The following is a 24,060-nucleotide window of genomic DNA, read 5'->3' as shown; positions in this document are numbered from 1 at the left end:
ATTCGAGAAGGAAAAGAAAGATAGAAAAAGACATAAAAGACAACAGCAATAAACAGAAACAAACCATCTGAGCTGTTCATCCCTTGCACAACTACTTGCTACAAATCATCTCTTAACTGTCATTAATTTCCACAACTCTCCTCCTGCTGAGAGCTTCAGCAGGCCATCAAGTTAGACACCAAAGTCCACTATTCACAAGTCCACTATTCACCAGTCCACCACTACACTTCAACAGCTAAATAATGGGCGAGAAAATCACAGACGTCTACTTAGAATCAAATACCATACACATATGGTCAATCGAAAATCTAATTGAAGCTTAAACAGTTCTGACAATTCCAACCTTTGTATTTTGCATCAAAGAGATAGCTGGCAGTTATTTTTATTTCTGGCATGCCACAGTGATTTTCTAATTACTTTTTCTAATCTATTAATTAGCTCTCTCTCTTTCTCTCTTCCTCTCTCATTTTTTTGCTTTCTATTGCTACATCTTTGACATACTTCTTTTATATTCTACTCAGATGGCTTTCTTCAAAGACACCCACCACTTATTGTTAGTGATTGTCCATATTAATTTTTACTTAACTAGTTAACTAACTTGGTAACTGAGAGCTTTCCAAGCTGGAAATGATACTCCTACACAATTCCAGCATTTATCCAAGACACCATTACAGTCATCCACTAGCACAAACAAGATGGATGATCCCAAAAATGAATCTGGACACCTGGTTAAATTTAGCTGCTCTACACTAATCAACACATAAACCGCCATGAGTATGAAGGCAAGAGGCATTACATTAATTCCATATCCAATTGGAGGTAAGCTCCTTTGCAAACATTGTTTACTGACAATATCAATCTAACAGGAAACAGTAAAGCAGACTCCAGAACTCACCGCCAAACTACAAAGAGAGTTAAGGGTACACAAAATGGAGCTTAATTCAGTAAAAGTAACAACCAAGTCACAACACAGTACTAGTATCATTTTGAACAGACTACAACTTTAAAAAGTGGACAATTTTAAAAATCTTAGAGCAACGATAGCAGCTCAATGAAGCAATATTCAACTTGGTTTCATCTGCCATGACAAAGCCAGATGTGATATGGAAAATCAGTTCTATCAGTTTTCCCATGAAATTTGAACAGTATCAGCCCCTAATGACATCTATACTTCAGTATTCAAGTGAAATTTGGACACAGCAGACGCAGAATGAAGAATCCAGGCAGTCAAGCATAAGAGATTCAGATGGCTGCTATATATCTTGTCAACAGAGTATAAGACAACCAGCTTTGTCAAGTAGTAAGTCTCCAAATATGCTGGCAGGCAGGAACCAATTCTTGCTACAATGAAGTGCCAAAAGCTTGCCAGATACAAACTTGTATCAGCCATGATTTCTTGTATAAAATAACTTTCTAGGGCACAACTGAAAGAGAGAAAAGAAGAGGCAGACAAAGAAAATCATGGTGTGACGACATCAAGGACTTCATTTTGTCTTTGATGTTATCACAGTCCATCTGTATGTGACGGATGACAATGCTAAGCAAAGCAAATGGTAGGAATTTGCAGGAGAAAGCTGAGGAAAACATGGGAAGAAGTGGTGAAAGCTGATCTTAAGAGACTAAACTTCACAAAAGAGATGACAAAGGACCAGTACAAGTAGTGAGACAGTGTGCTGGACAAGAACCACCTAACCCATACAAATGGAAAAATGGACAAAAATATTTTTGGTGTAAAAGGCAAAAGTAACTACAGCAGAAATTGAACTCAATAAAAAAAGGTTACTAAATACTACAAGACATCTTTTCTGACAATTGACTGTTCATAACGAGAATGATAACAAAAAAAAAAATGATGATGATGATGATATGTCCATGTTTGCATCTGTTCACATATATGAGAGAGAGAAAGACAAAAAAGAGAGAAAGACAAAAAAGAGAGAAAGAAAAGAGATAGAAACAAGAGATAGAAATAAGAAGAGGGAGGAAGAGATGATAAACAATTCCTTACATGAAATTATAATTACGTAACATCTTAAATAAATTTTAATTTATCAAGTCATCGAAATACAATTCTTCAATACACACTTTTAAGTAATTTAATACTCAGTATTTTTACATAATTTTCAACCAAGTGTATCATATACCATCAGAGCATCAAGTAAACTTCCTTATCAAGTTTAGATTTTCTACTTTCTCATGCACTAGGCCATGGTAAAAGAGTGCAGCTGACCTCCATATATCTTGATTTTAAAGCATGCTGAGATAAGTGAAAATATAAAATGTATCAAATGATATACTCTACTTCAACTGCATGTAAGGATTAATTCCAATAAACACAGGAATGTTTGTATGATTAAGAATCTTTTTCTGTAACTAAGCTGTCTCGAGTTCAATCCCATTGTCCAACAGAATGGTTCTCAACTGGGGTCCATATAAGATTTTGTTGTTAAAATTTATGCTTATACTGTTACAATACACATTGCTTAAACTGTTACAATACACAACATATTTTAATAAATTTTTATACAATTCGTAATAACATTTAATTATAAAAATACTAAAGGATTTTCTAAAACATGAAATGGTTATGAGGATGGTTATCTGAGCAAAATAGGTTTCAAAGAAGTCAATAGGCAAAAAACGGTTGAGAACCACTGGCCTAGCACTTTAGGCAAGTGTTTTCTACCATGGCTTCAAGCTAACCAATGCTTAATAAAAGGAATTTGATACACAGAAACTTTACAGAAACCCACTGCATGCGTAGCTAACTCTTACTGTTCCTTCATGATTCAATGCTAAAAAAAGAAATGGTATCACAAAGACAGAGTACAGAAAAATCTTTAACTCTTTCATAACAGTAGCTATGAACACCCATGACCTGTTTGAATGGACTCTAAGATTGTTGAGGTGGAGTGGGGAGAAAAGAAAAAGCTAAAACTCATATGTTGATGTAGTTGGAAACAGCAGCATCATCATCACTTAACATCACTTTCCATACTGGCATAGACTGGATGGTTTGATAGGGAACTGGTGAGCTGCAGGGCTGCATCAGTTTCCTATGTCATCTTTGGCTGGATGCCCTTCCTAATGCCAACCACTTTACAAAGTAAATTGGGTTATCCTTAAACCAAAGATCTGGTCTAAATGCTTGCAACAGAGTGTGCTCTACTAATAACATCCAGGTTGGCAGCAGCAGTGGCGTCATCATTTTAATGTCCACTTTCCCATGCTTGCATGGGTTGGATAGAATTTGTTGAGGCAGATTTTCTACAGCTGGATGCCCTTCCTATTGCTAGCTCCTACTTGTTTCCAGGCTGCCAAATCCATTCACAAGGTTTTAGTTGACCCGGGGCTAGAGTAGAAGACACTTGCTCAAGATGCCCAGCAATGGAAGTGAACCCACAAAACAATGTGGATGGGAAGCAAACTTCTGCTCTTTGTGTGTGTGTGTGTGTGTGTGTGTGTGTGTGTGTGTGTGTGTGTGTGTGCATGTGCATGTGTGCGTGCGTGCGTGCGTGTGCGAGTATATGAGTGTGGACTTGTGAGCATGTGTGTGTATGTGTGTCTGTGAAAGAGAGAGGGTTTGTGAGCATGGGTATGCATGCACACTTGTGCACACATCTTCTGTTCAAACATGGGTAAATGTTTATGTTCCATGCTTGTTACCACTTCAGTAAACCAATACTGGTGTTGACATTATGACCTGTTGCTCTGCACTTCTGAAGATCTCTGGATCAAAATAATCCCTTACTTGAAAAACTTCTAAAGGCCGGCTACAGGAAGATCATCCAGCCATAAAAATCTTACTTTGAATAACTCAAGTAAGTCTTCATCAAACTCATGCTAGCTTGGAAAAACAGATGCTAATAAATGAATGAATGAATCATACAACTAGCTATTAATTTCATTAGAGAGGATATAAGTTCAGTTGTGGTTGTGTAGTTGAGATGTTGTAAGTGAAGGTGTGTGGTCGACAAGTTTGCTTCCCAACCACATGATCTAAGATACTGACCCCAGGACTTTACTGGTACATTAGTCACCAACACTGTCTTTCCCCACTTTTCTAATCACCATATTTGATGGTATATGACACTTTTTTTTCAACAAAATACTTTTTAAAAAATCACACTAGATCCTATAAGTAAAAGTTGTGCCACCCATAAGCTAATTTTGTCTCTGGGACACTTTCTCCTGAAGATGTGCTGCTAAAATTGGGGACATCTAATATGCCTGTGTGTCTTTTATACCATCAAAATACAGTAGTTTTTAAATGCTAACTGCATTAAACATTTAACACTAACTTTACTGAAAAAAAAAGCTGAACACAAGACCAAATGCCTTTCTAGGTTTGAGTTCAATTCTCATCTCAATTGATTCATTTCTTTATTTTGAATTTCATTTCTCTAAAGTGAATGAAATCTTACTAATCATATTATGTTTCTTTATTAATACATTTTTTTTTTTTCGACCTTAAAGCTCATAAGCTAAGTTACCTGATTTCTATGACATATAACTGTCCAAGAATTCTGCTGAATGGGATACTGGTCCATTGCAGGGTTGAAGGCTAGCAACTGTTGAGGGGGCAGACAAGTTGATTACGTTGATCCTAGTACTTGATCGGTACTTTATTTTATCAACCACAAAGGGATCAAAGACAAAGTTGATCTTGGCAGAATTTGAACTTAGAAAGTAAAAAAGCCGGAAGAAACACTGCTAAGCATTTCATCTGATATGCTAACAATTCTGCCAGCCTGCCACCATTGTGGTATAGCTTGTATAAATGTTATAGATAATTATTAATTATAAACAAAGGAATTAAGGAAGTGGAGCATGTGGTAAACCGAAGTAAATATATATCTAGATTTACACAACAGATTGTTTCTTTCTAATTAATATATGAACTAGTATTTAAATATCTGTCATCCCAATCTGTTACTTTAAAATATATCATATGTTATAATTTACCATTTCTGTTGGTGCATGTGATCTTTCACTGATAATTGTTGCAGATATAGTTTCATTAATTTTATATTGTAAAAGCTTTCTGGGCTTTTCCCACTTTTTTTTCTCGGTATTGTGCAAACTGTATTTCTATAATTAAGGAATAGTTTTAATTCATTGTAGTGTCCTAAATTAAATGACCTTATCTACTACATTGACAACTCTTTTTACTCTATTTCTGGTGTTGGACTTTGAGCTGTGTCCATGCTGGGGGCTCTATCAAAAATTGTTTTTAGCAAATCATATTGTTCACAACCACTCAATAATAATTCAGCTTGGTACTTATTTTATTAATTTCTGTTTATTAAATGGTCGATCTTCTCTTTTGGGGCTTATAAGGACATAACTGAACATCCTGATATAAGCCAGTATACACACACACAAACAAACATCTATATATAGAGAGTATATATATATATATATATATATATATATATATATATATACAGGGGTTGGACAAAAAATAATGCTTGTTTATTTTTATGTTTTTTTATTTTTTATTAATGCTGCTTAATATGTTTTACTAAAATTGTTGTTTCTTTTCAAATATCATCAGAAAAAGGTAATTAAAATTCATTAAAATGACAGACCTATCTGATTTTCAAAGAGGTCAAATTGTTGGTGCTCATAGGGCAAGTGCTAGTGTAATGAAAACAGCTGAAATGTTTGGTGTATCAAGAAGTACTGTCTCGAAAGTAATGATAGCTTTTGAGAAAGAGGGAAAAACCTCCTCGTTGAAACAAAATTCCAGAATAAAACCAAAACTTTCAGATAGGGACTGTTGGACTCTTACGTGAATTGTTAGAAAGGATCACAAAAGTACAGCTCCCAAAATTACTGCAGAGCTTAATGACCACCTCGAGAACCCAGTTTCCACAAAAACTGTTAGCCAGGAGCTGTACAAAGCCAGATTTCACCGGAGGGCTGCAATCAGAAAACCACTATTTTCAAAAACAAATGTTACAAAGCATTTAGAGTTGAGTAAAAACCTACAGAATTGTTCCCTAGAGCAATGGAAGAATGTTTTCTTGGACGAGTCATCCTTTACCTTATTTCTGACCACCAGCCAAGTATACGTGTGGAGACAGCCAAAAGAAGCATTTGACCCAGACTGCCCTCTTCCAACTGTTAAACATGGAGGAGGATCTGTGATGATCTGGGGGCTATATCTTGGAAATCTGCCAGCCCAATGGTTTCCCTTCAAAGCAGAATTAATAGTCAAGACTATTTAAGCATTTTATCTGATCAAATTCATCCTATGGTTGCTGAACTGTTTCCGGAGGGAAACGCAATCTTTCAGGATGATAATGCACCAATTCAAACAGCTAAAGTTGTTACTGAATGGCATGAGGAACATTCTAGTGAAGTTGAACATCTTATCTGGCCACCACAGTCCCCAGATCTCAATATTATTGTACATTTATGGTGCATTTTAGAAAAACAAGTGAGGAGTCGATATGCTTCACCATCATCACTAAAGAATTGGAGACTGTTTTAGCTGAAGAATGGACAAAAATTCCTTTGGAAACAAATCAAACTCTGTACGAGTCCATATCTCGTAGAATTCAAGCTGTAATTACTGCCAAAGGTGGTCCTACCCCATATTAAAATAAATTTACATTATTTACATTTGACGGATATTTGTCCTCATCTTGTTTGTTGTTAACACAATGTTTCGGCTTATATATTCTCCAGCCTTCATCGGGTTTGAAATTTCCCCAAGATACCTGATGACGGCTGGAGGGTGTATCAACCAAACCATTGTGTTAACAACAAACAAAATGAGGACAAATATCCGTCAAATGTAAATAATGTACATAATTCCTCAGAACTGTAAAATAAATTTGTTTGAAATTTTAAGGTGTTTCCATTATTTTGTCCAACCTCTATATATATAAACACACACATACAAATTTATTCAAAGCTGAGTCTTGTCTTTGAATAAATGCTATTCCAATCTTATTAACAGTACTGAGTTCTTTTTCACATCATTGCAATTACACCAGTTATGAATCCATAACCTCTTTTTCTTTGTTTCTCTTCACTTATTTCAAGTTACCTTTTCAATGGCCCATATATTAACTATGTTAGCATAAACTTACCTGTTGTTTTTCATATGGATTTTGTCTCTGAAATACATTAAACCTGCCAAGCATCATTGAAACTGTCATAAGGTGAAGCTTGAGAGCTGGTGCTACTGAAAAAAAAAACAGAAAAAGAATTCTACTTAATATTTCTGATTGAACAGAATATTAACTTTGTTAGTTTATATTCAATGGTTTAAAGAAACAAAAGGTGTGACTAAAACTTTGGATATCTGTGCATTGATTTTCAGTACATTTATTTCAAATATTTGAATAAAATTTTTGGTGAGTAGAGATTAATATTAAGTTTTTGTATATTTTATCTTTTCCTTGTTTCCATCATTGAACTGTAATGCTAACCACAACATCCACTTCACCTCATTGTGGCTGCCCTTAACACTTCTCCAGATCCACATTAAGAAACTTCATTAGGCCACATTCACCATACTATCCAATGCACTCTGCCTTTGCCCTGCTCTATTACCAGCCTGCACTCTCACTCTTCTGGGCCACTTCTACTGCCACCTAACACCTACTTAGGCCTTTATTTCACAACCTACCCTTACCTCTGTTCAACTTGGCTATTGACTATTGCTCCTCTACCGATTACACCCCCAAATATTCTTTGTCATACTCTACCCCAATTCCACTCTTACACATTCTGGTCCTTCTAATCTCTCTCTCTCTCTCTCTCACACACACACACACACACACACATTCTTTCTCTCTTATCCCTTCCTAAGTCATCTGAGCAAATGTACACATCTAAGATTATTGTGTACACTCCTATCCAACCCCTTTCAACTGCCCATTTCTACCTTTCCTGCTGTCATTGCTCTATCTCCTATCCCCCCCCCACACACACACACACACTTCCTCCATTGACACATTTTAGCTTACTGAGCTGGGTTGTGGAGTTGAAACAAAAAAACTCTGACTCCTGTACTATTGGCACCTCTGACTCCGATTCCGACTCCTCTTTGTGTAATTAAGTGATTGTGGTCTACATATCTCATAAAGCATATGGATATGCTTGTACTTTGAGTAGGCCTATATGTTAGAACTGGTTTATATTAAAGAATAAAAACATTGTGAGTTGGAATTAGAGTCAGTATAGTTTTACAGACTCCGACTCCTGCTACCCCTTAATTGTTTCTGACTTTAACTCCGACTCCATTACTCCAACTCCACAGCCCTGTTACTGAGTCCTTTAGCATTGGTGCCATGAGAAAATGTACCCAGTATATTAAGTGATTGGCAACAGGAAGGGCAGTTGATCATAGAACCCAAATCATCTAACATGCATGAATCTCAGGCTTTAGGAGGAGTTGCTCCTAATAAGAAATGACTCAGGCTGAGACAACCTGTGTAACCCCTGCCAACTTGAAAATCAGGCATGGAATGATAATGGACAAATGAAAGTATGAATTAATGAACGAACGAAATGTGGTGCAACAGATGTAGGAAATCTATGATGATGGGGTTATAAAGCCGCAGATCGAACCCATGATCAACAACATTTTAGCTATGACCTTCCAATCACTTTCCAAATTTTCCAGTGTATCATTTCTAGGATGATAGTGTCATTGAAGGATATTTGGCTGCCATTTCTAGGAATGTAAACAACCATGTAGGGGCTCCCTCAATTGGTTTGAATGGATACTATGACCATACATCTGGTATAGAGATACGGTAATGAGGAATCAGTTGTATTATACTAATAGATGGAAGAATCATTAATTCACTGGACAAATTCTTAGCAGCGTTTCTTCTAGCTTTATGTTCTGAGTTAAAATTCCACCAAGGTTGACTTTACTGGTATCAATGTAATCAACTAACCCCTATCCCTCCAAATTTGGGGCTTTGGGTCTATAGTAGAAAGAATTATTCAAACCTTGAAAGCTCTACGGCAGAATGATACAGATATGCAGTAGTACCTTAGCTTTCGAACACCTCTGATTATGAATAAATCGTGCTTTATCTCCCGTCTTTCTCATATTCATCTGATACAGTAGTATAAAGCATGATTTATTTGTAATTAGAGGGGTTCGAAAACCAAGGTATACTGTAAAAAGAAAATAATAAATGAGCCCTTTTAAAGCCAAGCCAGGCTCATGGGTCCGGTTTCAGTGGTGTGTGTGTTTCCCAGCTGGACGGGATACCAGTCCATCGCAGTGTTACTCATTTTTGCCAGCTGAGTGGACTGGAGCAACGTGAAACGAACTGTTTTGCTCAAGAACACAACGCGTCGCCCGGTCCAGGAATCGAAACCACAATCTTATGATCATGATGCTGACACCCTAACCACTAAGCCACGCGCCTCCACAAGGTACTACTGTACTACAAAAGAAATAATAATAAAAACAATTATGGTAATTTTATTTATGAGTTATTACTCTAACATAATCTCAAATATTTATCTCCTTTTCTATTTTGCCCCTTAACCTCCTCTTCATATGCTTCCCTCTTTTTTTTTTTTTAATATAATGTTCCAACAAATATGTGAAAATGTCATGTTTACCCTACCATAGTAATAAATCATGGATTTTTTTTTTCCACTTTTTCTTAGTATTTCAGTAGACATGAGATGTTACAGTGTACCATAGGTTAAAGAGACAAACATAACATTTTCCTGTTCCAGTTGTAAGACAAGAAAAGAAACTTTAGCAAAATGTGCAAAAGAATGTGTTTTTTATCTTACCAGACTTTATTATCACAACTGAAGAACTATAGTTTATATATATATAAACATCATCATCCTTGGTGTGTGTGTGTGAGAGGGGGGAAGATAGAGAATACCTGGAAATGTTTACAACAATTTGTACAAGAAAATTGTCCAAGCAAAAGTTATATTTTTAGAGGTATTTTTAAAACCATATGCAAAATTAGCAGAGCATAAAAATGTTGTAAAATTGTGAACATGATTGTAAAATTTGTGTAAAAATAAACTTCCTCTAAAGATATTTCAGATTATAACTAAAGCAAACATGTTTAAATATAAATTTGAAACAAAGAACTAAAATAGCAGAAGAGAATTCTCTCAAACCATATCATAATCACACTGGCTGTCAACCCATTGAAGGGAGAAGATTTCATATTTGATAAACAAATTAAACCACTCCAGAGAGCATTAGGAGAAAAAATACAGCTGTTACTTGAACATCTGTCATGATTTATTTAGGTGTTTCATTCAATAATTAACTTTGCATTAATTAATTCTTAGTGCACTACAAGTTTTATCTCTTGATACGCTAAAGAAACAGGACTGAAATGGCTAGTTTCTTACTGATTTTAGAGGTTCGTCAGTTAATGAATACTCACTTCTGGTGAGATTACTAATTAATGATAATTTTTATGTAGGGGTTTCCTGAGATATAAAAATACATTTCAAGAGTTCCCAAAGAGTAAAACAGTTGGGAAACGTAAATACTATAGATGATGGTTTTGTTAAGCCCCAGATCAGGTTGATTCCAGAAGACCTATGATCACAAGTTTTCCAGCCATGACCAAATCATCTATCTTTTAGGATAACATTATTAAATACATCCCTCTTTATTCAAGACAACAGGGTATTATCTGAGAGAAATTTGGCAGCAAAACGTATCCCTCTTAGTTTAAAACAACAGTGTGTAATTTGAGAAATTTGGCAGTTATTTCTAGCTTGTCAAGCAACCATGAAGTAGCTTCATCATCATCATCATCAACATCATTTAACGTCCGTTGTCCATGCTGGCATGGGTTGGACGGTTTCACGGGGATGGTATGCTGGAAGGCTGCACTAGATTCCAATATGATTTGGCATGGTTTTCTATGGCTGGATGCCCTTCCTAATGCCAACCACTCTGATAGTGTAATGGGTACTATTATGTGCCACTAGCACGGGTGCCATTTGTTTGACACTGGGGTGTGTTTACATGCCACCTGCATGGGTGTCAATTTGCATAACACCGGTATCTGCCATAACTGCAATTTCGCTTGGCTTGATAGGTCTTCTTCTCAAACACAACATAATGCCAAAGGTCTTGGTCATTGCCTCTGTGAGAGGCCCAACACTCGAAAGGAACTCAGCCACTTTGCCTCCGTGAGGCCCATCCAAATGTTGAAGTAAAACACATTTACATCATTAAAAGCTTGCTTTGCTGGCTTCAAAATAATTAGATAATATGGCAGTGTTTAAAATAACACCAGATACTCAGTAATTTAAAGTATTTATTGCTAGCTTTTAAGAAAATGTCTTTTTGTTTTCCATTAAGCAGATGGAGAGCTATCTAAATATATTTACATCCACAAAATATTCAGAACCTTGTCTTAAAATAGTAGCAGAGGTAGCAAATATGTACAAAGTTTTGTTTATTTTTATTATGCATGATATGTTTGTAGTTTTAATAAACAGAGAGGAAGACAGAACCAGTGAAGAACGTTGAGCAAGAGCTGCCACCCAAAGTGCAAATAAATATGCATAGAATGGACTGAATGATGTATGAGAGGAAGAGGAGAGATGGGAGTGAGAAAGTAATACAAGGGACAGAGAAGAAGAGAGAGAGAGAGAGAGAGAAATAGAGTATGAGAAGATGGGATGAGTGAGGAGTGTGTGTAAGAGGGGAGGGAGAATGGCAAAAGTTAAAGAGAGAGAGAAAGAGAGAACATAAACTAAGAATGAGTGGCAAATAGAAATAATAGGAAGAGATGATTGAGAAAGATTGTGTGAGTATGTGTGTGTAAGAGAAACAGAGAGAGAGAGAGAAAGAGAAACAGAGACAGACAGAACAAAAAAAAAAGTGAAAGAGACAATGAATTGCAAACAGGAAGCTGGGAGAGACGTGTGTGAGTGAGAGAGAGAGAAATAGTCTGAAACAGAAAGGGGAAGTTGAAGCGAAAGAGAGAGAAAGATACTTTAATAGAGAATGAATTGTAACCAAGGGGGATGGGAATGGATGAAATATAAGAATAAAAGGAAATTTGATAAAATATCATCAGTTTTCTGTTGGTATTTTCTAATGGCACAAATATATCAGAAAAGGTCTCAGAAAAGGTCTCAGAAAATAACAGAGCAACCATACTCTGTGATATGTCAACTACCACAGATTAAGAGATTAAGGCTAATAAGCCAGATATGATTGTTGAGGACCAGAAAGAATGAAAAACTCCTTATGTAAAATCACTTGTGCTGGTGCTATGCAAAATGTACCTAGTATGCTCTGTAAAGTGGTTGGTGTTAGAAAGAGCATCCAGCTGCAGAAATCATGCCAAAACAGACTGGAGCCTGGTGCAGCCTTCTGGTTTGCTGACTCCTGTTGAACTGTCCCACCCATACTAGCATGGAAAACAGACGTTAAATGATGAAGATGATGATGATGAATAGTAATAAAAATAACCACAAATGATTTCAAATTTTTGCAGCAGTTTTTGAGAGAAGTGGGGAAATTGATTTCACTGACTCTGGTACTTGACTAGTACTTGTTTTATTGACCCCAAAAGGATGAAAGTCAATCTTGGTGGAATTTGAACTCAGAGCATGCTAACAGTTCTGCCAGCACATCACCTTCAGAAAATCACAGACAATACAAAGAGGTTTTTAACCCAATATTTTACACACTTATTATTTCTAATGTTATCCACTTTGAGTTCAACCATTAAAAATAAATTATTTCACATTCTCTCAAAGTGTTTACATTTCTTATAATATAAACAACCTACAACTGTTACAGGTAAGAACAAAGTTTCTAAAATGGATAGAGAAATTCAAAAGAATGCTTTAGTCCAATGGTGGAATCTGTCATATTTACTGAATGTGTGGGTTCGTAACTCACAGGCAGCCTTTGACTTTTTCTATCCAAAGGGATTTTCAACCAAGTATTTATACATTATTATTTATAGTTTCATCTACTTTGAGTTCAACCATGAAAAAGAAATTATTTCATGCTCTCTCAAAGTTTCTAAATTCTTATGAAGCAAACAAAAAGATAATCTAGTGAGAAAAATTTAAGGTTAACTGAGCAGGAAGATAAATTTCAACCTCGAATTCACTGAAACTAAATTGCCAACAATGAAATATCAAAGATAAAAAGGCAAAAAGTAAAAGCAAGTCTCTATCTGAAATCTCAGTGTCAACAGAACGAAAGGAAATCTGATTATAAAATTAACAACAGAAAAGAGGTGGTGCAAGAAATATACACTAGAAAAGCTTTCAGAAAATGACAAATGACCTTACTTTGGGAAATACCAATTCACACAACAAGGGAGATCAAGTTATTTTCCAATAAATGTGAGGTGAAAACAAAGGTTATGAAGTGTGCAATGAAATATTACTATCTAACAGTCAGTAGTCGCCTTGTTAAATTTGTAAATTAGAGGAAGCTTCTAAATGGTTGCTTGACTTGCTAGAAATAGCAACCATATCTTCTTCAAATTTACCCTTTCGTCTTGGAAAAGGAAGGATACACTGAATAAATATTGTTTTAGTTAACTCACCATCATCATCATCATTTAACATCTGTTTTCCATGCTGGTATGGGTTGGATGGTTTGACTTGAGCTGGTAAGCCAGAAGACTGCACCAGATTTCACTGTCTATCTTGGCATGGTTTTTACAGCTGGATACCCTTCCCAATAACAACCTTACCAAGTGGATTGAGTGTTTTTTTACATGGCACTAGCGTTGGCAAGATCTATTTTGGCATGGTTTATTAATGCTTGAAAACAAAGGATATGAAAGTCAAGGCTGGTACAGCTTTGAGCATAAGTCTCCTGGATCAGGGCTAAACTACAATAAAAATGAAACTATTATTATCTTATTTTACTACTGTGCCAGACAAAATGCTTAATGGCATTTCTTTCAGCTCTTTACATTCCAAGTTCAAATTCCACAGAAGTTGACTTTGCTTTTCATCCATTTGGAATTGATAGAATAAGTACACTGGGGTCGATGTAATAGATTTCACCCCTCTTGCCAAAACAGCTGGCCCAGTGCCAAAATTAGAAAGGCACCTAATCTGAATGTTAAAGGATTTAACTGGCCAAACTTAGCCAGAATATTTTGGCTAAGAAACCAGATCAAACCAGTCAGATCTGGTTTCTCACACTTAAGCTAGAAGGTCATTCTAAAAATAAACAATCACATCATCAAAATCTCAAAACGAGATAATGTCTCATTAATTCAAAACAGTGTAAAAAAAAAAATTAAATTTGACAAAGTAATATGAATGCTAAGAGGTTAATCCTTTACAAATGGTGGTTTTATAAGTAGTATGTCTGAAGAGAGTTAAAGAAAGAAACACATTTCAAGGTTTCAAGGATTGAAACCAGTTTGGTTTGCTTTTCTGTCCATGTAAATATTGTATGCACAGTCATCTACATACGAAGTGCTGCCTACAAAACTATAGATCTATTTTCGCCTGACTGGGCTTCGTGCCGGTGGCACGTAAAAGCACCCGCTACACACTCGGAGTGGTTGGCGTTAGGAAGGGCATCCAGCAGTAGAAACTCTGCCAAATCAGATTGGAGCCTGGTGTAGCCATCTGGTTTCACCAGTCCTCAGTCAAATTGTCCAACCCATGCTAGCATGGAAAGCAGACATTAAACAACGATGATGATGATGATGATGATGAGTATAACAACAGAACTGCACCAGGTTCTAGTCACCTGTTTTGACATGGTTTCCGCAACTCTGTGTGTGTGTGTGTGTGTGTGTATAGATATGTGTGTGTGTGTGTGTGTGTGTGTGTGTGTGTGTGTGTGTGTGTGTGTTTGTGTGTGTGTGTGTGTGTGTGTATATATATGAAGGGCTTCTTTCAGTTTCTGTTAACCAAATCCACTAACAAGGCTTTGGTCAGCCTCATGCTATAATAAAAGGTGCTGTGAGACTGAACCCAATCCCACTTGGTTGGGAAGCAGGATTCTTAACCACACAGCCACAAACATACATATAATAGTTTAAGGAGGAAAGGGAAATGCTTCTGATCTTTACAGGATCTCCAAAACTGGTGAAACTGATGTCCAGTTTGAACATCTACAGGTTGATGTCTGCAGCATGAATTAAACAAGGGATGGAATGTGAAAAGATTTATATTCTATGAGGGCAATATTGGGAAAAGTAATTAGCACAGCAACTGGGTTTAGGGGACATAGCATGGATGATGTGATGAAGAAAGATAAGTGTGGTGTAGACTGCATGTTAGTTGCCTAGTTCAGGGAAGCAGAGACTATTATAGTAGGCTCAGGTCTTGTCAACTCATGCCAGTATGGAACATGAATATTAAATGGTGACAATAATACACCCCTACACACACATATAATCAGTGTACCAAATTCCATTCTGAAGGTAACCTAGGCTGTCGTTGAAAACACTTGTCCAAGATGCCATGAAGTTGAATCGACCTCAGAACTATGTTGCTATGAAGCAAAGTACTTAACTATACAACCCTACCTGCTGAGTCTATTCAATGTACAAGCTTGTTAACAAAAAAACTGTGATAAGTTCAAGGAGCCCACCAGATTTGCATTTTTCAGAGTCATAACTGAGATGCTTTATCAGAAGAATAACATATGGCTAAAAGCGTTGAGAGAATTTTGTAACGCAGCAATTTGTGAAAAAAAAGTAACTAATCTGCATCAAGTTGAGAGTTCAAACCTATTTGATTCACTCACACACACACTTTATCTCCCTTTCCTTCTTTCTTTCTTTCTCTTGCCCTTTCACACACATATACTCTCTCTCTCTCTCACACATACACATATGTCTGATAAATATGTTTAAATGATGAAAACAGCTGCCTTTCAACTCAAATTATTCTTAAAGTAGGTCTGGAATATTTAACATATAATAAAATTGACTCGCTAGTCTGTGTAATGCATTTACTTAAACGTACTGTATTAATTTATTTTAATTTTTCTTAATAGCAAAATGATCCAACTGAAAGCCAAGTTTCAGTTGCCAAAGAAGTTATACATTCCTTGCTGACAGAATTTTTGTTATAATCGAAGTTAACAAAAACACTGAGGAGAAAAACAAACTTAATTTCAAAGCATAGGAATTAGTTCAGCTTGAAAATTTATATAATTTCAAGAAGGATCTGTCTAAGTGTATTACTTTTGGATTAAAATTATGAGGCATTTAAATTACGATGACTACAAAAATTGCTGAATTTATTTTCTTTTGTCTGAGTGTTTCTTTATTTAGTTAGTTTGATTTATTCATGAGGGCCAGGAGGTTGCAGCTTACTGCTGTAAAAAACAAAATGTAAAACAAACAATGTGTAATGAGTTTAAATAAATCTTTCCATCAGGCCTACAATAGACTGGTATTTCTGCCCATGAAAAGAAATATCTTTCAACAGTCTCAATGCTGTGAAAGTTTGGCTTAAACTTCAGCCTAGTAGTTAGGGTGTTGCACTCATGCTCATAAGACCATGGTTTCAATTCCCAGACCAGGCAGAACATTGTATTCATCATCATCATCATCGTCATTTAACGTCCGCTTTCCATGCTAGCATGGGTTGGACGATTTGACTGAGGACTGGTGAACCGGATGGCTGCACCAGGCTCCAATCTGATTTGGTAGAGTTTCTACAGCTGGATGCCCTTCCTAACATCAACCACTCCGAGAGTGTAGTGGGTGCTTTTACGAAAAATACTTCAGTTCACATGGTTCCAGTCCACTTGACTGTAAATGACTTCCAGCTGTATAATATAACTAAATGTGACAATAACAAGACTCATATTTATAAAGTGAACAGTAAGATTTGAGGAAACCAGTTTTGGTTTGCATCAGTAATTAGGAAGTATAAACAGTTTCAAAGTGGAAAGGTTCAGCCCGAGACATTAGAAGTTTTCTTTTACTTCATCACAAACCAAGTTATTCAACTATCAATTCCTTATATCTTTTATCTTTTTGTTGTATCTTTTATTTGTTCCAATCATTAGACTGTGGCCATGCTGGGGCACTGCCTTAAAGAATTTTTAGACAAATGAATGGACCCCAGTATTTATTCTATTGATCTATTTTGCTGAACTACCAAGTTACGGGGACATAAACACACTAACACCAGTTGTCACACTGATAGGAGACAAACACAGACACACACACACATATATATATGGGCTTCTTTCAGTTTCCATCTACCAAATCTATTCACAAGGCTTTGGTCAGCCCAAGACTATAGTAGAAGACACTTACCCAAGATGCCATGCAGTGGGATTGAATCCAGAACCACATAGTTGGGAAGCAAATTTCTTACCACACAAACTCAACAGCATCTTTTAATATTTGAAACACAAGTCTTTAAGTCTGTCCTTTTTCTTTACATTTTTTTTTTTTGGATTGTTTAATAATTCTATATCATTTCTTTATTGCCCACAAGGGGCTAAACATAGAGGGGACAAACAAGGACAGACAAAGGGATTAAGTTGATTACATCAACTCCAGTGCGTAACTGGTACTTAATTTATCGACCCTGAAAGGATGAAAGGCAAAGTCGACCTCGGTGGAATTTGAACTCAGAACGTAATGGCAGACGAATTACCACTAAGCATTTCGCCCGACATGCTAACATTTCTGCCAGCTCACCCTCCAGCTTATCAGTTCTAATATCAAAACATCTAACCCATGCCAGCATGGAAAACAGATGCTAAATGATGATGATGGTATATATGACGGGCTTCTCTCAGATCCCATCTACCAAATCCACTCACAAAGCTTTAGTCGGCCCAAACTATAGTAGAAGACACTTGTCCAAGGTGTTGTGCAGTGGTACTGAACCCAGAACCACGTGGTTGGGAAGCAAGCTTCTTACCACACAGCCATGCCTGCCTATATCAAATTGTTATAAAGATAATTTTTATATATCTTTTTAACAAGTATTATTTTTTAAATAAACGGACACTGGGGTATTTTTTGTAAAAAAAAAAAATCTCACCTTTTTCAAGGAAAAAAAATTAAGATAAGATAAACAATTCCCTAATCAAAAATAATAATAGAAGTATTAAGCATTTTATAGCTTTTAGTATGTTCATCGTTTTACATGTATAGCAAGCATAATTATAGGTTATCTAATCTCACAACAGAGCTATTATTAAACAGAAATCTGAGATCTTCCAATATTCTAATTGTTTATATTTACCACTATAAAGAAACATAAAAACCAAACAAGTAAGACATTAAAACTAAATGATACTCTCATTTAACACTAAACTTTACTTCTATAACTCTTGATGGTGAATGCTAATAGTTAAAGACCAATCAGGAAAATAGACAATTCCTACAGCAAATACCTGTGTAAGGTTCTAAGTTTAACTTTGAATACAAATTAAGAAGTAAATTACCTAATTATCTTTAGGACAGTTGGAAGAATGGAACACACAGCAAGGACATGTCTCATAAGTAAACTATGTAGCAATTTCTTCCTCTCTCTCTCTCTCTCTCTCTCTCTCTCTCCCCTTCTCTTCCTCTCTCTCTCTCTCCCCTTCTCTTTCTGTCTCCCACTCTCCCTCACTAATGTAGCAATCTGCCTCAGAGTGGCAATCTCTCTCCTACAAGTCTAAACACTTTTCTGTAAATTGTGAACTAGCAAATACATAAATTGAAATAAAACAAACACTGTTGTCATGGTTCCTATAAAAGTCGTAACAGGTTGGTGCAGCACTGCACCTTACCTTTTGACTGGCAATAAGACGGTTCCCAAGACGAGAAGAACAAGCATTAAGTCTCACAAAATATCATGAGAAAAAAGTCAAGATAGTGACCAGGTCATAGCTTTAGCTCTGGGTGGTAGGCCTAGCATGTTGTTCAGGAGATTCTATGTGAATGTTCCAGCAGCTAGAAATAGCAGCTAAATCTCTCTCAAATTACATACAACTATTTTGAAAAGGAACAAGAATACATAGTTCTAGGTACACAGTACCTGACAAAAGGAGAACAGGATGGTCATAGATGAAAAGCCAATGATTGTAAGTCTGTAAATGTTCAGACTGATCTCAGTCACATAACAATTTGGATATTTACCTTTTCATTAATATACAAATGAGAATATGATATGCAATGTTTCTTAGCTCAAAAAACTTAAGTGCACCTCTTAAGGGTATAGGGATTGTAAAAATAAAAAAGTCATGGGCTAAGCTTCCTTTTTTTCCTTCCCGCTGACTCCTTCAATACAATATATCGAGTTCTGCCAATAACTGGCAAGTAAAAAATGTAATACTGCTGAGACCCCCTTCGGTCATGACTGACCATGGGATTGCACCTAGAAAGTTACTCTCCGAGGCACGAGTCCGGGCAAGGTTGTTTATGGAAGACCAGCAGTTGCCCATGCATACTGGCCTCCCCTTTCCATGCCAGTGGTGTTATCCAAGGGAAAGGCAAAGGTCAATACAGCTTGGCACCTGTGACATCGCAACTCATTTCTACAGCTGAATGAACTGGAGCAATGTGAAATAAAGTGTCTTGCTCAAGAACACAACACGCAGCCCGGTCTGGGATTTGAGCTCACAACCTCACGATTGTAAGCTCGATGCTCTAACCACTGAGCCATGTGCCTTCACTAAAAAAGTAATAACAAGGTTAATTAATGAGAGATTTGCTGAGTAGGTAACATGTAAAGTAATCAGTAATAGTTTGATATAAAGAGCCATTAGCAATAGTTAATATATAAAACATTAGCAATAAGTTCAACTGTGGCAAGTTAGAAAAAAAATATGTGAAGAGATTATTGCAATCAGGAATAAAAGTTTCAATAGATATCAAAGCATATCAACACTGGACAAAGAGAGAAAATAAATTTTATCAGATATTAGAAATGGAAGTAATAATTATCAAAATGAGCAAGACTATTTTAGTAACAATGCCCTTGGTTCAAGGCTAATGAAAAACAAAAACAAACACTTAAATAGCCTAAACATGATTTACAAGGTACTGGATTAGAACAACTAAGGAAAGATAGTTGCTTTAAAGTAAAATCGTCAAATTTGTGATAACAGAATGTATTAATGATTGAAGAAAACAAGCTTTAGGTTGTCAAATTCAGAGAATTTATATCACTGATATAAAGCTTGATAAGAACAAGAATTTCTTTTTTAATGGCTTAGTCAGAGGGCAGAGTTCATGAGCTTCTTCACAGGGTTTGTGACCAATTGATGAAAATAGAACTTATCCTCAGATCAATCTTGGTTAGATGCTTGCAACAGAGTGGACTCCTATAAAGGAACCCCAAGACCAAAGGAACACCCAAGAACAAGAATGGCTCATCTGATAGACTTCCACAGATTTTACTAACAATATGCAATAGGCGCAGGTGAGGCTGTGTGGTAAGAAGCCTGCTTCCCAATCACATGGTTCTGGGTTCAGTCCCACTGTGTGGCACCTTGGGAAAGTGTTTTCTATACCCTCAGGCCAACCAAAGCCTTGTGAGTGGATTTGGTAGATGGAAACTGAAAGAAGCTCATCGTGTGTGTGTGTACTTGTATGTCTGTGTTTGTCCCCCTACTGTCACTCGACAACCGATGTTGGTGTGTTTATGTCTCCCGTAACATAGCAGTTCGGCAAAAGAGACCGATAGAATAAGTACTAGGCCTACAAAGATAAGTCCTGGGGTCAAATTGTTTGACTAAAGCCAGTGCTCCAGCATGGCCACAGTCAAATGATTGAAACGAATAAGAAAAAAAAAAGAATACTTTCATTAAGCCAAGGCCATCAGAGACCACACGTGTCCACTCTGGGGGACTGAACCTGAAAACACACAGTTTGACAGTGAACTTTTAACCATACAGCTATGTCATGGTTGACAAAAGGTCTTGCATAGTTAGACATAACACATAGATGCAGACACAGTTGTGTGCTTAAGAAGCTCACTTTGCAACAGAGTGATCAGGGGTTCAATCTCACCATGTGGCACCTTGGGCAAGTGTCTTTTAGTACAGCCCTTGGTCAACCAATGCCATGTGAGTGAATTTGATAAGTGGAAACTGTGTGAAAGCCCTTCACATATGTGTGTGTGTGTGTGTGTGCGAGTGTGTGAGTGTGCATGTGTGTGTGTGTGTGTGTGTGTGTGTGCTTGTCACCCAACCTCACTGCCCACCACATGACAACTGGTGTTGGTTTGTTTCCATCCTCCAAAACTTATTGGTTTGGTAAAAAGAGACTAATAGAATAAGTATTGGACTTTAAAAAAAAAATCCACAAGTAATGAAAATAATTTATTCAACTAAAACCCTTCAATGCACTGCCCCAGCATGGCCACAGTCAAATGACTCAAACAAATAAAAGATAGATGATGAGCAAAGACATGTGAGAAAGATTAAGGGGGTTCTTTTGTGAGTAAAGTAAAGCAAAGTGCTTTGTAGTTGGACTATAAATTGTTTGTGTTACGAAGACATTTGTAGAACAATGACACAAACAATGTAATGCTGTTTCCTGTGGAGTAGAGGAGCGGGGATACCGGTGGATAAGGTCACCAAGTAAACAAACTGTTCTTCCATGAATGAGTTCAATTAGCCAACAGGACAATCATTTTTGAACCCTGATCAGTTTCTGAGCAAGAATTGGATTTAAATGTTCATAGCAGTTCAAAGTTTTGTAGTTGTTGTTGCAGTCAGCTGTGACTGTGCAGACTTGTGGTCAAAGACATTCCAAGATATAATCATCTTGATAAGATTAGGAAATTATTCATAGGTGCAGGAGTGGCTGTGTGGTAAGTAGCTTGCTTACCAACCACATGGTTCCGGGTTCAGTCCCACTGCGTGGCACCTTGGGCAAGTGTCTTCTACTATAGCCTCGGGCCGACCAAAGCCTTGTGAGTGGATTTGGTAGACGGAAACTGACAGAAGCCCGTCGTATATATATACATATATATATATATATATATACTACACTCTCTGAGTGGTTGGCGTTAGGAAGGGCATCCAGCTGTAGAAACTCTGCCAAATCAGACTGGAGCCTGGTGTTGCCATCCGGTTTCACCAGTCCTCAGTCAAATCGTCCAACCCATGCTAGCATGGAAAGCGGATGTTAAACAATGATGATGATGATGATGATATATATATGTATGTATGTGTGTTTGTATGTCTGTGTTTGTACCCCCACCATCGCTTGACAACCGATGCTGGTGTGTTTACGTCCCCGTAACTTCGCGGTTCGGCAAAAAGAGTATTTTAGAATAAGTACTAGGCTTACAAAGAATAAGTCCTGGAGTCGATTTGCTCAACTAAAGGCGGAGCTCCAGCATGGCTGCAGTCAAATGACTGAAACAAGTAAAAGAGTAATCCCTTTAGTGTTTTAAACTGGCAATATTTGGCCTGAATATTTTACGTGTTTTATGTTCAAATTGGCCAGATCCAGCCTCTCACTTCTATCCTACAATGTCATTGTAAAAAAGTAAACAATCACACCGTCAAAATTTCAAAACTCACATGATAACTGCATGACGAATACAAAACAATGTGAATAAGTAAGAATTACATTTGACAGTTAAAGGGTTAAATACACATATTTCTCTTGTTTGATCATCTTGTCCTTCACTGGAACATAACAATTATCCAATCTGTCTCTCCAATTTCAAGATAAAAAGTTCATGGCTTTTCTTAACAGGTCAGCCAACTACACAGATTCTTGCATTGGTGCTTGACTATACTGTTGGCTTAAGTTGCTCATGTGAAAGATACCTGAATCAACTCCAAACAGTGAATTATTATAGTTCTTTGATCTTAAATAATAGATAAAACTGAAAGAATGATCATTTTTAATTTCTACTTTATTTATACCTTTGCTGTTAATTATCTACAGGTATGATTATTATATCTATATAAACTTGTTAATACACACAGATATAAATGTTTTAAAAAATACACACATACATGATTCAAATACAATAACATTAACAGTTATTTGTCCCACAATTTAAAGAAATTAAATTGCACAACCTGCCAGTCTCCCTTGGGCAGTACTACTTAAAAACCTACTTTTCTCATTTTTGTTTGAAGAACTCTGAGAATGAAAGCTGATTGCTATGTAATGTAAGACAATTTAATATATCTAGGCACAGCGTGGTATAGGCAGAGTGTGGCTGTGTGGTAAGAAGCTTGCTTCCCAGCCACATGGTTCTGGGTTCAGTCCCACTGTGTGGCACTTTGGGTAAGTGTTTTCTACTATAGCCTCAGGCTGACCAAAACCTTGCAAGTGGATTTGGTAGACGGAAACTGAAAGAAGCCCATCGTGTGTGTGTGTGTGTATTTATGTGTGTCTGTGTTTGCCTCCCCCATCATAACTTCACAACTGATGTTGGTGTGTTTACGTACCCGTAACTTAGCGGTTCAGCAAAACAGACTTTCTTGAACATTTTGATAATTTCAACATAAAATAAACTTCTCAACATCTTAACCCTTTCATAATGATATTTATGAAATTGTGTTTCAATTCATTTAGAAAATAATCAAAAATTTTAATAATACCAGGCATGAGAATGGAGTCTTCTTGATGATATGAATGACTGGAAGTACTCAACAGACCCCCCAGGATCAACAAAACAACCAGAAATCATCAGGAAGAGTGGCTTGAGGCCAGATATTGTACTCCATTCCAATCCATCAAAGCAACTAATTTGGATTGAACTTATCGTGCCATTTGAATGTAGAATAGAAGCACGTGCATTCAAGACCAAAGAATATGCCAGTCTGGCCAACAACCTGAGGGAAGCCAACTTCTGGGTCAAGGTTCTTATCATAGAGGTTGGAACTAGAGGTTTAGTGAACAAATCTATGGTTTGTTTCCCTTCCTAATGCCAACTGCTTTACAGAATGAACTGGGTGCTTTTTACATAGCACCAGTAGCAGTGACATCACCAAGTGGTTTGCAGAACAAGATCCCTCGACTGAGGGAAGTAGCTTTGAGGAACAGAAGGGTGTCTTGCATTAGAAGAGAGACATGCCTTCCTCAGATGAAGGAGAGAGAAGAGAAAGATGGTGAAGATGTGACAGAGAGAGTGGGGGGCATA

General features: G+C 36.8%; 1 protein-coding gene across 5 annotated transcripts in view; it reads right to left on the bottom strand.

The window, feature by feature from the left end:
* LOC106868419 (uncharacterized) overlaps positions 1 to 24,060 on the bottom strand; it is a 116,961-nt gene that overhangs the window by 64,126 nt on the left and 28,775 nt on the right. For 2 of the 5 annotated variants that reach the window (XM_089352967.1, XM_089352970.1), the window contains exon 2: positions 7,104 to 7,198. The gene's annotated coding sequence lies outside the window, so the exon portion shown is untranslated. Of the gene's footprint in view, positions 1 to 7,103; positions 7,225 to 18,403; positions 18,432 to 24,060 lie in introns of those variants that run through there. The other 3 variants (XM_089352969.1, XM_089352971.1, XM_089352968.1) reach the window with 3 other exon arrangements.

This window comes from Octopus bimaculoides, chromosome 5, assembly GCF_046866305.1.
Source record: "Octopus bimaculoides isolate indiv1 chromosome 5, ASM4686630v1, whole genome shotgun sequence".
Taxonomy (NCBI): domain Eukaryota; kingdom Metazoa; phylum Mollusca; class Cephalopoda; order Octopoda; family Octopodidae; genus Octopus; species Octopus bimaculoides.
This window is presented reverse-complemented; position numbering and strand designations above follow the sequence as displayed.